Below are 16,929 nucleotides of genomic sequence, written 5' to 3' on the forward strand. Positions count from 1 at the left end.
TAGACTAGAAACACACTGAAATAAGGGATTTATGAAACATTTTCCCAAAAATTTCATTCTAATATAAAAGCCTAAATTTTAGGACAAGGTTCATTTTCATCCAAAAATTTAGGACAAGGATCATTTTCATCCAAAATATTTTTCCCTCCCTCTCTAAATTCTCTCAACTAAAAATCTCTCTCTCCCCCCTATGTTCTTCTTATGTTTATTCTTATTCATCCCAAAACTCATTCTAGAGCCTCATTTGATCCATCACCAACACCCAAATACTTCCAAAACATGTTTCTTTAAGATCAAACACCCAAAATGCCTGAAAAACACAAACGTATTCATCCTATTTTTTCAATTCATTCCGAAACACACACCAAAATAGAACCCAAACTTGTTTTTCAAGATCTACAACCCAAAATCCTAATAACACCTCAAAATATCCAAAAGTGTTCTTCCTCATCCTAACACTAAACCCAATTTCAATAGAAACCACTCATCTTCAACCTCCTAACTACGCGAAATCATTACCAAACCTTCGATGGACACCGGCCACAGACCTTCATCCGACCACAACATCACCACCAGTAACTACCAACCGTCGGCCACCCAAATTTGACGACCACCCTTTTACTCGAAATAAATAAAGGACCAGAGCAATAAAAAACTCACCTTCAATGCAAGACTTCAAGCAAATCTCGAACCTCTGACGATATTTCGGTGAGACTCCGACGAGGGTATCTTCCTTCTCACTTATTTTCCTTATTTTCTTGAGTGTAGTCAATGCTTTGTTAACCCGTGATGATTATGGTGTGATTTATACTAACAAATGACCTTGGTTTGTTACTAATCCCACTTAAAGTTTGTTACAACTGATTCTTCCAACAAACTTCATTCTTGAGATACTAGAAACTTCCTTCCCGCTTTAACAATTTTTTTGTTATTTTGATATTTTTGGGTTCGAAACGACGACGACCGATGATCTGTGCCTAAAAGACGATGGCACATGAACTACACATGTTGGTGGTGACAAAGACGCACCGACAAGGCTCCGGTGACACTCAGGTTCTGACGTGACACTCTCCTGGCCGTTGGATCTAGATTTAATTAATGGTCCACACTAATTTGTGTTTCTTTCACTTGGATGGACGACATGGCATGTTCTAGAAAGTATCAATGTCATTAATTGTCATAGATTCCATCATTAATACTTGTATCTTCCCAAAGCCCCAAAAAGTTAAAAGCCCCTCCAAAACACAAGCAATAAGTGGTAAAGCTAGAGCAAAATTAGGGTTTCCGTAATTTTGTACTAAAGTGGGTTTAAAATATAATGGGTATTGTATATTTTTTGTAAAACAGGTATTTATTTTGTAAATGGACTCATATGTAAATAAATTCATTTATTTATGGACTCTATTTATTTAATATATTGGGTCTATTATTTATAAAATAAAACGGGCTAAAATAGTTGACTTTATTATTTTAATATATTTTATTCTAACATACAAAATATATTGTAATTAATATGAATACTACATGCACAACAAATTAATACAAAACATATTAACTAATATGTACATCAATACTATGTAATATGAAATGTAATACTAATGAAACAAACTATACATTTAACACAAAAACTATACATCACTATTATATTTACAAAACTACATGTTAATACTAATATTATATTTAAAAGCTGAAACTATATTCATTCCACAAAAATATATATTAATACTATATTTAACCAAAAGAACTATATTTAAAACTATATATATATATATATATATTTATAAAACCAAATGCCTATTTAAAAAATTGCTACCACCACCCGGATAAAATGAGTGATGAAAGTCTCACTTCTTTTATCATTGATGTAAAATGGGAATGAAGCAAAGACAAAAAGCACCAATTTTATCAGGTCAACCATTATCACCATGCACCAAGTTCTTTTCCACATAAACCCTTTAAACTCTGATAACAATTAACTCTGAACCCTAAGCGAACCATTCTATAAACTCTCTCAATCTTCGATTGTCTTGGACATAATAAATGATTTCTCTTATAGGAACCGTCCATTCTTCCATAAAAATCAAAATAAAGTCGAATGATCCCTTCTGTAAAACTTGTTCTCATTCTATAACTATCTTGAACAGAATCGATGGAACCTTCTATAATAAAACCAAACAAGGTTGAACGTGATTATTCACCTCATTCTGTGAAGAAATCGAGCGAATTGTAATTTCGACCCACCTCATTATGTGATGGAGTCCAGCAAAATGGAGTACTGATCCAACTCCTTCTGTGATGGAATCAAGTACAAGGATCATGTCGTTCTACCTCCTTCTGTGATGGAAACGAACAAAAGGTTGACATCTATCTACCTCATGTTGTGATAGAATCTAACACGACGAGGATGATGATCTACCTCCTACTGTGATAGAATCAAGCAAAATGACCATGTTGATCCACCTCCTGCTATGATGAATCGAACAAAATGTCAACGCTGACCCACCGCATACTGTGATGGAGTCGAGCAAAAAGGTACTGATCCAACTCCTGTTACGATGGAATCAAGCACAAAGGTAATATCGTTCCATCTCATTCCGTGATGAAAATAAGCAAAAAGTTGATGCTGATCTATCTCATACTGTGATAGAATCGAATGCAACAAAGGTGCTGATCTACCTCATGTTGTGATTGTAGATGCTTAATTTGTCTGGGGCCTTTACCATTTTCAAATGAAAGCAGTTCCGGGGAGTTAAAAACTAGAAATAAACGTGAGAAGGCAGTTAACAAAAAGAGAGAGCCATTATTGGTAGTTAAGGAGCACGATACTGGGGCAAGTAAAAAATGGTAAAGAGTCAGTTTTTTGGAAAAAAGATTAGATTATCAACCATCAGAAATTACAAAAAATTTTGGCAATTAACGGGGAGTCAATAAAAAAAATAGAGATCACAGAGCAAAAGGAGAAGAACCAGAGACCAGTTTTGTTTCTTAAAAGAAAGGAAAGTACGAAAATTGTGGTCCGATTTTTCATTTTTTTTACACAACAGAACAACAAGGAAAACATAAGCAGTGTAAACAGCAGTCCTTTTCCCGTATTCGAAAAGGCGAGCAGTGTAACAAGGATTTTCCCTACTATTCTCGAAGCAATACAAATTTATTGAGGTATTTTTTATTTGTTTCAATTTTTGTTTTCCAGTACCTTTGTGTGCGTTTAAGGATGAAATATTAGTAAAGAAGAAAGGGTTTTGGGGTTGAATTACATGGGTTATAGGAAATCCGGTGGAGTTTAGTTGACTTCTCGTCGCCGTTAGGATTCCATTGTCGTAAAAAAATTGGGTTTAGTCTTAATGAGTCGAATGATTTCGAAATAAAATAGAAAATAGAGAAATCCATTTACCTTGTTATATTGGGTCTTCACCGGAGTAGGGAAGTAGTTTAGGTGTCCCAGAAGTTTTGGGTGATCGGAGAAAGGGGCCATTGTTGAGCGGTGGCCAAAGAAGTTTTGAAGGCTCATGGGTATTGAGGGTTTTAATTAAGAGTAGCAGAGGGGTTTGACTATAGGCTATAGCTCAGCTACCGAACTTTCCAATCCATATTATAGATGATAATGCAATATTGGATTAGAAAATAGAAAGCAAAAGTGATATGTCAGAGATGATAATAAGTGAGGCAGTGGCGTTGGGAGGCAATGTTTGAAATCCATGGCTGCGTGATGTGAGAGAAGAAGAGTTGTACGGCCAAAGGGTAAATTAAACTTTAGTTTAGGTTTAGTTAGGTTTTGTATAATATCATTTGGGTTAATTAATTTTTAGCCATTGAATTTCTTGGTGAAATCAGGTTTCCAGTCCTCAAATTTTAAGCTTGTTTTACACCTTAGTCACCTTTAGGACTACTTTAGAATTTAACCTCTTATGTTTGTCCTAATTTTGCTGTTTTTCCATTTTTAATTTTAGTTATTCACGTGTAGGTCCCTTGTTTGTGCGTATTTTTATATTTAGGTCATTGGATTACTTATGATTTTATAGATTGGATTTTACATTTATTTAAATTTAGTCATATTTTTAATATGTATATACATGTTTTTTCTAAAAAAATTGTAGTTTGACATATCATGTTTTTATTTTTATATTTGAGTCACACTTGTACATTATATGTTAATATGCATGGTTTATGATTTTTTTTAATTTTAATTAAAATATATGTATGTAATTTTTTTTGTATGTCACATTGTATGATATTTTTAATTTTGTTTAATTAATTTTTGGCATGACATACTTTTTGCAGAATTTGTATGATATCCTCATTTGCGTAACTCGACATATTACATAATCGGACTAAAGGGTAATACCCTTTTAATTTAAAATTGTCCTAAGTGGCCTGCCTTAACTGATTAGAGGGTCGTTTTGACGATTTTAAATTAAAAGTGTATCCCGAAAGTGAAACAAAAAAATTGATTCGTCACCTAAAATATGGGAACGAGAGAAAAGGAAATGTTCGTTTATTTAAATTTATTGAGAAAAGGTTGTTATATCTTTTAAGATCTGGTCTCGATATTTGTAAATAATCGAACATTCTTTATCTTTCTAAAATGACTCGGTAATTTTAATTTAATTTATTTGAGTATTTTTGAATATTGTAAAATTCACTTTTTTGTTGTTTTACGGGATCAAAAATTAAATTAAATTCGAATTTGTAAAGTTCATTGCAAAGACGTTAATTAATCGATTAGGTACCGATTTAGGGCGTTGTGGGGGTGCTAATCCTTCCCCACACGTAACCGACTCCTGAACTCGGATTTTGGTAACGCAGACCTTAATTTGTTGTTTTAATTAAAAATTAATTTTTATTTAAAATACCAAACATTTTTGGGTGCCCAATCACACCCTAATCAAAGATTGGTGGCGACTCTTTGAACCGTATTTTTTTCGATCGTAAAGGAAATCCAAAATTTTTCGAAACGTGAAGTTTTTAAATCACATTTGTTTTTAAATTAAATCAATTGAAAGAGATAATTAAGAATTAATGTGGTTTTTAAAATCTCACCTTTTCACCTTTAAGGAAAAATCGTTTCGACAGCTTGGCGACTCCACTGGGAACCTTTTTTTTAGAGAGTCAAGCCGATAGTCGATTAATTAATTGTCTTTGCAATTGAAAATTGCAAATTCGTTTTAATTTGATTTTTGATCCATTGTTTGGGTTTTAATAAGTTTTTTTTTAATTCGATTAACAATTAAATAGTTGTACTAATTTGTTTGCTAATGATTTCAGATTAATTGTGTGAATTTAGGAAATTTTGAGTGTTTTTATTGTGTTTTTTTTGCTTTTCCTCACACACTGCACAGTTGCATTTTCATGACATGAGCTAAAACCCCGCTCCGTCCTAATTAAGTAGGAGTGAGAGACTATGCCCTCGTGTGGTTTTCACCTCCGCATGGGATAGTGGATCGCTCCTGGAGCTCACGCCTTATTGTCCTCGTCATGGTAATCACCTCCGCATGGACATAAGGAGGTGTGTTCCCTCGAAATTGAACTCAATACCCTAAAGCCTGTGATGGGCCAGGATTGAGGGTTCGGTAGCCCAAGGGGGCACCGACAAGGACAATTCGAGAACCTATTACTTTAGAACCTAACTCGGCATATAGTGAACGTAGAGCCCGAACTTAGGTTGAGCCAAACCCGAACCTTAAGAATCCCGTGAGGAGGGTACACAAGGAAAAGCTTTTTTGAGTCATTTATTTTCGTTTTTTTCGAATAAATGCATGCGAACTAGATATCATGCGGTTAGGTTTATTTTTTTTAAGCATGCGAATTAGATATCATGAGGTTAGGATTTCTTTTTGTGGATAACAAAGCATGGGGGTAGATATCATGTTGGGTAGGATCTGATAAAGCATGATTGGGTAGTCAACATATGTGGGTAGGATTTTTGAACAAATTATTATCCTGAATTAATTGCTTCATGTTTACTAACCGATCTTTTGTTGTTTTTGCCTTGTTTCTTTTTTGTTTTGCATTGCATTGTCCATTACATGGTGTTGATTTGGGGTCGATGTCCATATAGAAGGCCAGTAATATGGAACGAACGGTTCAGAAAGAGGTTAAGGACAATGCAGATGTTCTGTGGTGGTCGGAACAGTCCCAATTGACCAATGGAGACAGCGTGATGCCTGGATATGTGTCAGAGTTATTTGGTTACACTCACATCAACGTACGTCAGAATGATCTGAGTGAGCTAAGAGAGATATGGGGAAGATGGGAAGCAGCCGATAAGGAGATGTTTTATCAGTTGTACGGCGATATTCCTTATTTTCTGGATGTTATTATTGACCAAAATCTGTTTAGAGCATTGGCGCAGTTCTGGAATCCGGCTTATGGCTGTTTCACATTTGGTAGAGTGGATCTAACACCAACAATAGAGGAGTATCAAGCATTGGTCCGTTGTCCGAGGTCCCAGATAGATAGAATATATACCAAGCTGCCAGTCACTCCTTCATTTAAGAAGAAATTACTATTGATGATCGGAATGAGTGAAGATTGGGTAATCAGAAACATTAAGAAGAAGGGAGACAGTGAGTGTATCTCTTGGGCTGCTTTGAAAGAAGTAATTGATCATCACCCTGATAAGAGAAAGAAGCTTGACTTGTTTGCTTTAGGGATTTATGGGCTCGCTATTTTTCCAAAAGTGTTAGGATATGTAGACATATCAGTCGTTGACATGTTTGAAAGATTAGACAAGCGCGTGGATCCTGTTCCAGCTATTCTAGCTGAGACGTTCCGGTCTTTGAGTTCTTGTAGGCGCGAGGGAGAAGGACGCTTTATAGGATGTGCGCCTTTGCTGCTAGTGTGGATTCTGAGTCATTTCAAACATGTTGAAAGGGCACCAGGACGAGTATTTTTAGACGGTTTCTCACCTTTGAAGGATTTTCTTTCTAAAGAGTGGCCTGGGGGTTTTACTGAAGAAAAATGGATGGTCATCTTCAAGGATATCAGAGATAGAGATATTTTGTGGCGAGCTTCATGGAATACCTCTTCGGATATACTTTACTGATGTGGAGAGCGAGATTGGGTTCCTTTCCCAGGTATATGGGGTTCTGTTGGGTATGTACCGCTACTAGTTTCCAGACAGTATGGATCGAGGCAGTTCATTCCAGCCACGTGAGACTTGGTAGGATCAGATTTTACATTCAAAGGAGATCAGTATAAGGGTAAAGTTAAAGGGGTTGCTGAGGCCTGGAAGCAAACTCGTCGCGTGAATTTGTTCACCTATGATCTCGAGTTATCTCAAGAGTACGAGCAGTGGAGAAGCGGTTGAGTAAACAACAACATCCCGATAGTGAATCCTGAAAATATTCAGCCGGTGGAGGAACAATTGAGAGTGGTGCCATCTCCATTAGAGTTAGCCAAGCGCGATTTCGAAGTAGAACGGAGACAATGGAGAATGACTTTACAGAAGCTAGAAGATGAAGTGTATCAAAAGGGATTGGAGATTGACATTCAGAAGAGTAGATCAGATCGAATTGAAAAAGTAGAGAAACAACTTTGGCTAGACTTTGACGATCTTCGGTCAACTTATCAGCGAATGGTAAAAGCTCATACAGGTTCTAGCTCGAGTAAGTCATCTGTCGAATAGAGGCAAGAGATGACGAGCCTCAAAAGAGTAGCCGGAGAGAGTCAAGAAGAGCTCAAGCAAAGCAGGCACCAAGTGAAGATTTTATCGAAAGAAAAGGATTCTTTAGAGCAGCGGTTACAAAAGAGTCAAGTCCAGAATGAGAAGTTGAAGGAGAAAATTTCAAGTTTAGAGACTACATTACGACGATACCGAAACAGGGATGGTAGCTCGAGCCAGGGGGAGGTTGAAAGTTTGAAGAGACAAGTGAGCGAGCTTGAAGCCATGGTTCAAGAGTTCAGAGGCAAGCAAGTGAGCTATCGATAGTTCCCTATGAGGGGGATATACAGTGGCGTTTTGGATGGGAGCGAGCTCAGGCGAGAGTTAAGCAAAGAGAGGACTTTATTGCTTGTTACCTAAAACACGTGTGGGGAATAGCTCAATATTTGGTCATTCTATCTGAGGAAGCTGCTGATGTAACTGAAGAACTGGATCCCGAGGCTGAAGAAAACCAGAAAATCGTGGAGTTGCTAGCACATGTACAGCAAATTGGAGAGATGGTGCATATTTATTTGTGATATGTTTCAACTTTGTAATTGAACGTCGTTCTAATATAAAGAGCTGTTCTAAGGAGTCGTTCCAGGATCAACACCCTGCATTTTGCATATGCATTTTTAATACATTAAAATTTTTGCATCGTATTTTATTCACTCATAATCATATAAATCATATTATTTAATAAACAATAATGTTAACAAAATAAGTATGTGATAGAGTAATACTGGAAAATCCCAAGCATATCTACAGAACCAGGAAGAAAGTTATGGAAGACAAACTTGCCCAAATTGAGAAGGCTCAGTTGGAGTTACAAGATAATATCAAGAAAATGCAAGAAGATATGATGAATGCCCAAAAGGAGATGTTTGCTAAGTTTGCGGGTATGTTGGAAGAAAGAAATCCAGAACATGGGAAAAGCCCTATGCCAGAAGGTGTAACTGAGGACCCACTTCATCATCCAGGGTTAACCCTAGAACAATCTCAGAATGTTCAAGTGACCCCTGTTCATGTCGGGAAGGTGCACATTAATCCAGTCGGTGCTTCTGTTAACGTACAGCCTGGATCTAGTTCATATCAGGAAGAACATCAATATCATCAAGTTCCGGACCTTGATGAAGAAGCCAAGAAGGACCAAAACAATCTGTTGGAAGAGAAATAGAAGCAATTAGAAAGAGAGGTCAGAGCCATGAAGGAAGATACCAGTGTCTATGGATTTGACGCAAAGGAGTTAAGTCTAGTTCCTGATCTGGTCTTGCCTCCAAAGTCTAAAGTTCCTGACTTTGAGAAGTTTGATGGTACCAGGTGCCCCTCTACGCATATCACAATGTTTTGTAGGAAGATGACCGGATACATAGGGGACGATCAATTGTTGATACACTGCTTTCAGGAAAGCTTAACTGGCTCGGCAATCCGATGGTATAACCAGCTGAGTAGAGCTAATATTAAATCGTGGAAAGACTTGGCTAAGTCCTTTCTTGAGCAATACAAACATGTGAAATATGTTAGGCCCAACAGGATGATGTTGCAAGGAATGGAAAAGAAATCTAACGAGAGTTTTAGATAATATGCTCAAAGATGGAGAGATGTAGCAGTGCAAGTCCACCCGCCATTGGAAGAGGAGGAAACAAATATGCTTTTTGTCAACACCTTAAAGGCTCCTTTTTTCTCGCATCTTATCGGTAATCCTTATCGAAGTTTTACTGATGTGGTTACAGCAGGAGAAATGATTGAAATGGTGATTAAGAGTGGAAAGCTTGAAGGAGGAGAGTCTAGTAAGAGGCCACCAACGAGGAAAAAGGAAAGCGAAGTCAGTAATGTGAGGCAGTACGATTATAATAACATCACTGTTTCCCGTCCTCAAGGAGCAGGGTCATCAAAACAAAATGACAATAGACAAGGGGCAAGGGACCAGAGGAGAGAGAGGCCTCAATTTGATCCAATTTCGATGACTTATAAGGAATTGTTTCAGATTTTGTATGATCGACATGTGGTTTTGCCGTATCACGTGACTCCAATGCAACCTCCTTTTCCCAAATGGTATGATGCTAGTGCTCAGTGTGAGTACCATGCAGGGAACCCCGAGCATTCCATTAAGAATCGTACTGCATTTAAAAAGGTTGTCCAAGCTTTGAGAACGAGGAATGTTATAAACTTTGGTGACAGTGAGTAGCCGAATATAGCTCAGAATCCGTTGCCAAGCCATGCAGGGGCAGGAGTTAACGCGATTATTGAAGAGAAAAGAAAGAGAATTGTAAGGAAGGTTAGTGATGTAGTATCACCCATGAGTTGGGTGTGGTGCCAGATGGTTAAGGTAGGATTGTTGAAGCCCAGTTTGATGGGTGAACAGTTTAACAATGGAGAGGCATGCCAGTATCATAACAGTGAAGGACACAATATTCAGCAATGTCCTGACTTCCTATCTTTGGTACAAGACATGATGGATAGTAAAGAAATTGAGTTCTTTAGAGAGATTGCTGAAGAAGATGAAGCGGAAGTTTGTGCTTCAGAAGGATCGTCTAAAGGGGTATACAATGCCAGTTGTCCCCTAATTATTACTCCCAAAAATCGAGTTGCTGAGAAGGTAGCCCCGAAAGTGGTTATTACACCTCCATCTTCATTCCCATATCGGGATAATAAACAAGTGCCTTGGAGATATGATTGCCAGATGGGAGATGTAACAAAAGAGAATGAGGAAGTAGATGAGGTGGGCTTTACTAGAAGTGGTAGGTGTTATTCTCTTAATCCACCTAAAGAGTCTGAGAAGAAGGTTGCGGTTGATAAAGGGAAAAAGGTTGATGTGCAGATAGAAGAAGATAAGCCTGTTATCAATGAACCAGTAACCGAGAGTGAAGCGGTAGAATTTTTGAAGTTTCTGAAACACAGTGAATACAGTGTTGTTGAACAGTTACATAAGTTGCCTGCCCGTATTTCTGTTTTATCATTACTTTTGAGTTCAGAGGCCCATAGGAATGCTCTGTTAAAGGTTTTGAACCAGACTTTTGTTCCGAAAGAGTTGCTTATTGAAAATTTGGATCGGTTAGTTTCCAATGTACAAGCTGATAATTTTTTATCTTTTTCTGAGGATGAAATCCCTTCTGGGATGATGGGTAGTCAGAAGGCTTTGCACATTACAGTTAAATTTAAAGGGTATGTGTTGTCCCGGGACTTGGTTGATAATGGTTCATCTTTGAATGTGATGCCCTTAGTGACTTTGAAGAAGCTTCCATTAGATAGTACACTTATGAGAACCTGTCAAAGTGTGGTTTGAGCTTTCGATGAGACTAAAAGAGAAGTGTTGGGCAAGATTGATGTTCCTCTGAATATTGGTCCAGCAACTTATGAAGTGGAATTTCTCGTAATGGACATTATGCCTACGTACAATTGTTTGTTGGAAAGGCCTTGGATTCATCAGGCCGGTGCAGTTTCGTCCACATTGTACCAGAGACTGAAATTTGTGATTGATGGAAGGTTGGTATGTATTCATGCTGAAGAGGACATTATTGCTTCTGTTTCTACTACTGCTCCGTATATTGAAGTTGATGTGCAAGCTGTCGAGTGTTCTTTCAGATCGTTAGAGTTTGTCAATGCTACGTTTGTGGCCGAAGGCAGGAAGATACCAAAGCCTCGATTGTCAAACTGTACCAAGATGGGGCTCAAATTGACTCTTGGAAGAGGAGCGAAAGTTGGAAAGGGGTTAGGTCGATAGTTGTAAGGACCGGTGAATCCAATATGCCCTGTTACTAAAAGAGATCGATTTGGTTTGGGGTATCAGCCAACTCCGAGGGATAAGCTGAGGGGAATTAAGAAGGGTCAAGAAATGAGAAAGGCCAGATTGGCTGGTGAAGACCTTAGCTGGGAACCCATGACCTTCCCGCCGTTGAGCAGCATTTTCATATATGGGGGGCATATGTTTCAAGGGAATTCAAAGAACACTGAGGTGATGGTTGAGGATGCCTTGGGAGATTTAGGCATTAACGCTATAACTGATGATGAATTTGAGGAAATGAGAGATATGGGCATTTATCCTGCACCGCCGGGCTTCGTGTTGAACAATTGGACCGTGGTAGAATTGCCTGTAGTTTACAAATCTTTTACAGAGTAATGCACTGGAACTTTCTCCCTGTTGTTCATACCCTGGGGCAATAGGTGATTTTATGTAAAGGGTTAAGCTGTTTGTTTTTTCTTGCTTTCAATAAAAGATGCATTCGGTTAGTTCCAAATGGTAAACATTCTCCCATACATTTCATTCATTCATTCTTTGTTGTATATATGTATGTATTTATTTATTTCTATTTATTTATATGGGAAAAGATCCTCCCATATGTATATATGTATATATATCTTCTCTTTCATTATTTTTTCAGGAGCTCAGATATCAATAATATGAATGCTAATGACTCTGACCCGGAGATTGATTTCGAGAAGCCTATATGTCAAGGAGAAATCGAGGATTGTGATAATGATGAGGGATGTGAACTACCTTCTGAATTGCTGAAAATGGTGGAGAATGAAGATAAGCAGATTCGACCTCATAAAGAGCCTACTGAGATTTTGAATTTGGGGACAAATGAAGATAAGAGAGAAATAAAGATTGGTACCACTCTGTCAGTTGGAGGTCGACATGATCTGATAGAATTGCTTCAAGAATACAAAGATGTATTTGCATGGTCATATGAAGATATTCCGGGTTTAAATCCAGAATTGGTTGTTCACAAACTGCCAATAAAGTCTGAATGTAAACCGGTACAACAAAAACTGAGAAGAATGAGACCCGAGATGCTACTCAAGATTAAAGAGGAAGTGAAGAAACAATTTGATGCCGGGTTTCTTAAAGTGGCCAAATATCCTGAATGGGTGGCGAATATTGTCCCAGTACCGAAGAAGGATGGGAAATTTCGAATGTGTGTCGACTACAGGGATCTCAACCGAGCTAGTCTAAAAGATAATTTTCCTTTGCCACATATAGACACGCTAGTGGATAATACTGCTGGAAATTCTTTGTTCTCTTTTATGGATGGTTTCTCTGGCTACAATCAAATTAAAATGAACCCTGAAGATAGGGAAAAAAACGACATTCGTTACCATGTGGGGAACTTTTTGTTATAAAGTAATGCCGTTTGGATTGAAGAACGCCGGGGCAACATATCAAAGGGCCATGGTGACATTATTTCACGACATGATGCATAAAGAGATAGAAGTTTATGTCGATGATATGATTATCAAAGCTAAGACAGAGGAAGAACATATTGGGAATTTGAGAAAGCTTTTTAAAAGACTAAGAAGATGCCAGTTAAAACTCAACCCAAATAAATGTACTTTTGGGGTGACATCTGGGAAGTTATTGGGATTCGTAGTAAGCCAAAAAGGAATTGAAATAGACCCAGATAAAGTAAAGGCTATTTAAGACTTGCCAGCCCCACGAACACAAAAAGAAGTCAGAGGATTTTTGGGGAGATTGAATTATATAGCTCGATTTATTTCACAGCTGACGGAAAAGTGTGATATCATATTCCTCCTTCTTCATAAGAATAACTCAGGGGAATGGAGTGAGGATTGTCAAAAAGCTTTTGAAGCAGTGAAAAGATATTTGTCGAGCACTCCAATCTTGACGCCACCTATCTCAGGCAAACCATTGATTCTATATTTGTCGGTTTATGAAAATTCAATGGGGTGTGTGCTGGGGCAACGTGACCAAGCTGAGAAGAAAGAAAGGGCTATCTATTATCTCAGTAAGAAGTTCATTGAATGTGAGACAAGATACTCACCCGTTGAAAAGTTGTGTTGCGCTTTAGTATGGGCTACCCGAAGGCTTAGACAATATATGTTGTATCATACTACTTGGCTTATATCCAAGCTTGATCCCTTGAAATATCTAATGGGTGTGCCTGCATTATCTGGAAGATTAGCTCGTTGGCAGATCTTATTGTCCGAGTTTGACATCCAGTATGTAAACCAGACTGCAATTAAAGGAAGTGCTATAGCGGAATTCATTGCAAGCAGGGCTTCGGAAGAATATGAGTCGTTGAGCTTTGATTTCCCAGATGAAGATTTAATGGCTATTTCAGTAGAAGAAGCAGTTGCATCCACTAGCAAATATTGGAAGTTGAACTTCGATGGTGCTTCAAATGCCTTGGGACATAGAATCGGGGCAATTTTGGTCTCACCAGAGGGAGAGCATTATCCTTTTACCAGTCGGCTTAATTTTGATTGTACTAACAATATGGCCGAGTATGAAGCTTGTGTTCTAGGTCTTAGAGCTGCTGTTGATCGCAAAATAAAAATGCTCAAAGTGTATGGGGATTCAGCTTTGGTAATTTACCAACTCAGGGGAGAATGGGAGACAAAAGATCCTAAGCTTGTAGAATACCGTAAGTTAGTTATGGAACTTGTTGAAGAATTTGAAGAAGTAACTTTCAATTACCTCCCCAGAGAAGAGAATCAAATGGCAGATGCCTTAGCTACACTGGCAGCAGCATTTAAGATGAACGAGCATTCAAATATGATGCCCATTGAAATGAAGGCTTATGAGTATCCAGCCCATTGTTTTAATATTGAAGAGGAAGAAGATGGAAACCCCTGGTATTATGATATCTTGCAATATATAAGGTATCAGAGTTATCCAGAACAGGCCACTGAGAATGATAAGAGAACCATTAGAAGAATGGCATCAGGGTATGTGCTTGATGGTGAGACTCTATACAAGAAAAGTCTGGATCAGGTCTTGTTAAGATGTGTGGAAGCGAAAAAAGCCAAATTGATTCTTGAAGAAGTGCATGAGGGAATATGTGGTACCCATGCTAATGGGCTTGCTATGGCTAGGCATATTATGAGATTTGGGTATTATTGGTCAACTATGGAAATATACTGTATCAATTATGCCCGAAAATGTCACAAGTGTCAGATTTATGGAGATAGAATACATACTCCTCCTCATCCGTTGCCCGTAATGACAGCTCCGTGGCCATTCTCAATGTGGGGCATGGATGTTATTGGACAAATTTCGCCCAAAGCTTCAAATGGTCATCGCTTTATTCTGGTAGCCATAGATTATTTCACCAAGTGGGTAGAAGCAGCTTCTTATGCAAATGTTACCCAGTCTACAATATGCAAATTTTTGAAGAAGGAGATCATTTGTAGATATGGTTTGCCTGAGAGGATTATCTCCGATAATGCGTTGAATTTAAATAATAAGATGATGGACTCGGTCTGTAAACAATTCAAAATAAAGCATCATAATTCCACCACTTATCGCCCAAAGATGAATGGGGCAGTAGAGGCGGCCAATAAGAACATCAAAAGGCTAATAGAGAAAATGACTGAGACCTATAAGGATTGGCATGAGAAGTTGCCCTTTGCTCTGTTTGCTTATCGAACTTCAGTACGGACTTCAACTGGGGCAACTCCGTTTTCTTTGGTTTATGGGATGGAAGCTGTCTTACCTATTGAGGTGGAAATTCCCTCACTTCGGATTTTGTCAGAGGTAAAGCTTGATGAGGCAGAATGGGTCCAAGCTAGGTATGACCAGTTGAATTTGATTGAAGAAAAGAGATTGAAAGCTATTTGTCATGGTCAGATGTACCAAAAACGTATGATACGGGCACATGGTAAGAAAGTTCGCCTTCGAGAATTCCATGAGGGAGATTTGGTGCTTAAAAGGATTTTGCCTATTTAGAAGGATTTCAGAGGAAAATGGATGCCCAATTGGGAAGGACCTTATGTTGTCAAGAAGGCCTTTTCTGGGGGAGCTCTAGTCCTAACTGAAATGGACGGATCAGAATTACCATATCCAGTGAATTCCGACGCTGTTAAGAGATATTTTGCTTGAAGAATAAATAAAAGAGAAAAAATGAAAAAATGAGAAAAAAGAAAAATGATGGAAAAAACGAAAAGAAAAAAAAGAAGAAAAAATGGAAAAGGGAAGAAAAAATGAAAAATGAAAAAAAGAGAAATAAAAGAAGGGTTCAAGATGAAAACCCGAAAAGGGCGTCTTGGAACCAAAGGAGGTCTCAAGTTGAAAACCCGCAAAGGGCGACTTGAGTTGAATTTGAAATTCGGAATTCGTGCATGGTGGAGGTTCTGAATCAATTTTGGAAGTGGAAAGAGCTCCTGATATGGTTAGTAACAATGACAGTTGGTGATCAGGAATGAGACTAAAGATTATTGAGTCTCGATTGAAATAACCAAGAGAAATTGAATGCACATGAGATTCAATACTGGTTTAAGGCATCTAACGATAGAGATCTGGGAGTTTAAAAGCAGCTTCATACTCTTAAGCATCACAATTTTGGAGATCTTTTTGACAGAAGCTATACTCGAGACATTCTAACGGCGTGACAGTTCAAAAGCATTTGCATTATTGATATTTGAAGACGCCTACTCTTTTGCTCTTTTATTGTTTCCAGTTAAAAGTTTGCCATGTAGTTATCTGAAAATTCTCGACATTTATATAAATAAAGAGATGTATTTCCTTGTTCGTTTCCCTCTTGTAAACATCTTATTTTGAAAGGTTAAAACATATAGCTTAACTTGAAGTACATGAGATCATTTTGTATTATTGTGCAAAAGGTTTTGGAAAATACAGGTATTCTGAAGATGATGATGGTTTTAACATGTAAGCTTGTGTGGTTACGGGAAAATGAAATCTTGAAGTTCGTAGAAAATTTCAGCCATTAAAAGATGACCCTAAGAGATTGTTGTTTGTCGAGAAGTTGGTCATGGATACTGGCGGGTTTCAAGAAAGAAAGGAGCCAAGGTCATGTTAAGCCGAGAGATATTGAATTGAGATTGTCAACTGGGGTGAACTGGTCAAATGTTCTGTGCCCAAGATGAAGCCGAGTTCCATCAAGATCAAAAGGAGATAGAGTTCCTTCGAAGAAGAAAATGCATCAAATTGCATATTTGCATACATTTAGGCATGAATAGGATCATGGCACTCATAATTGCATGATGACTTAAGCATTTGCAGGTTTCCCAATGATAGTTGAAGATTGAAGATATTGAAGCATCGAGATGAAGATAACTGGTCTTAAGATTTTGACAAGAATGATGTTCATACGAAAATTGAGTCAAAGCAGATTCACATGGCTTCCAAACAAGTTTTCGTTTGGCCTTCGAAACAAGTCAAACTTAAGCCTTCACGAAAGAGTTGTGAAGCAATTCAAACTTAAGCCTTCACGGAAGAGTGGTGAAGCAAATCATTTATAAGCCTTCAGGAAAGAATAGTGAAGCAAATACATTTTATGAAGATTGCTCGAGTTATATACTCTCTG

Source organism: Hibiscus syriacus, unplaced genomic scaffold (assembly GCF_006381635.1).
Source record: "Hibiscus syriacus cultivar Baekdansim isolate YM2019G1 unplaced genomic scaffold, ASM638163v2 tig00117012_pilon, whole genome shotgun sequence".
In the NCBI taxonomy this organism is placed as follows: domain Eukaryota; kingdom Viridiplantae; phylum Streptophyta; class Magnoliopsida; order Malvales; family Malvaceae; genus Hibiscus; species Hibiscus syriacus.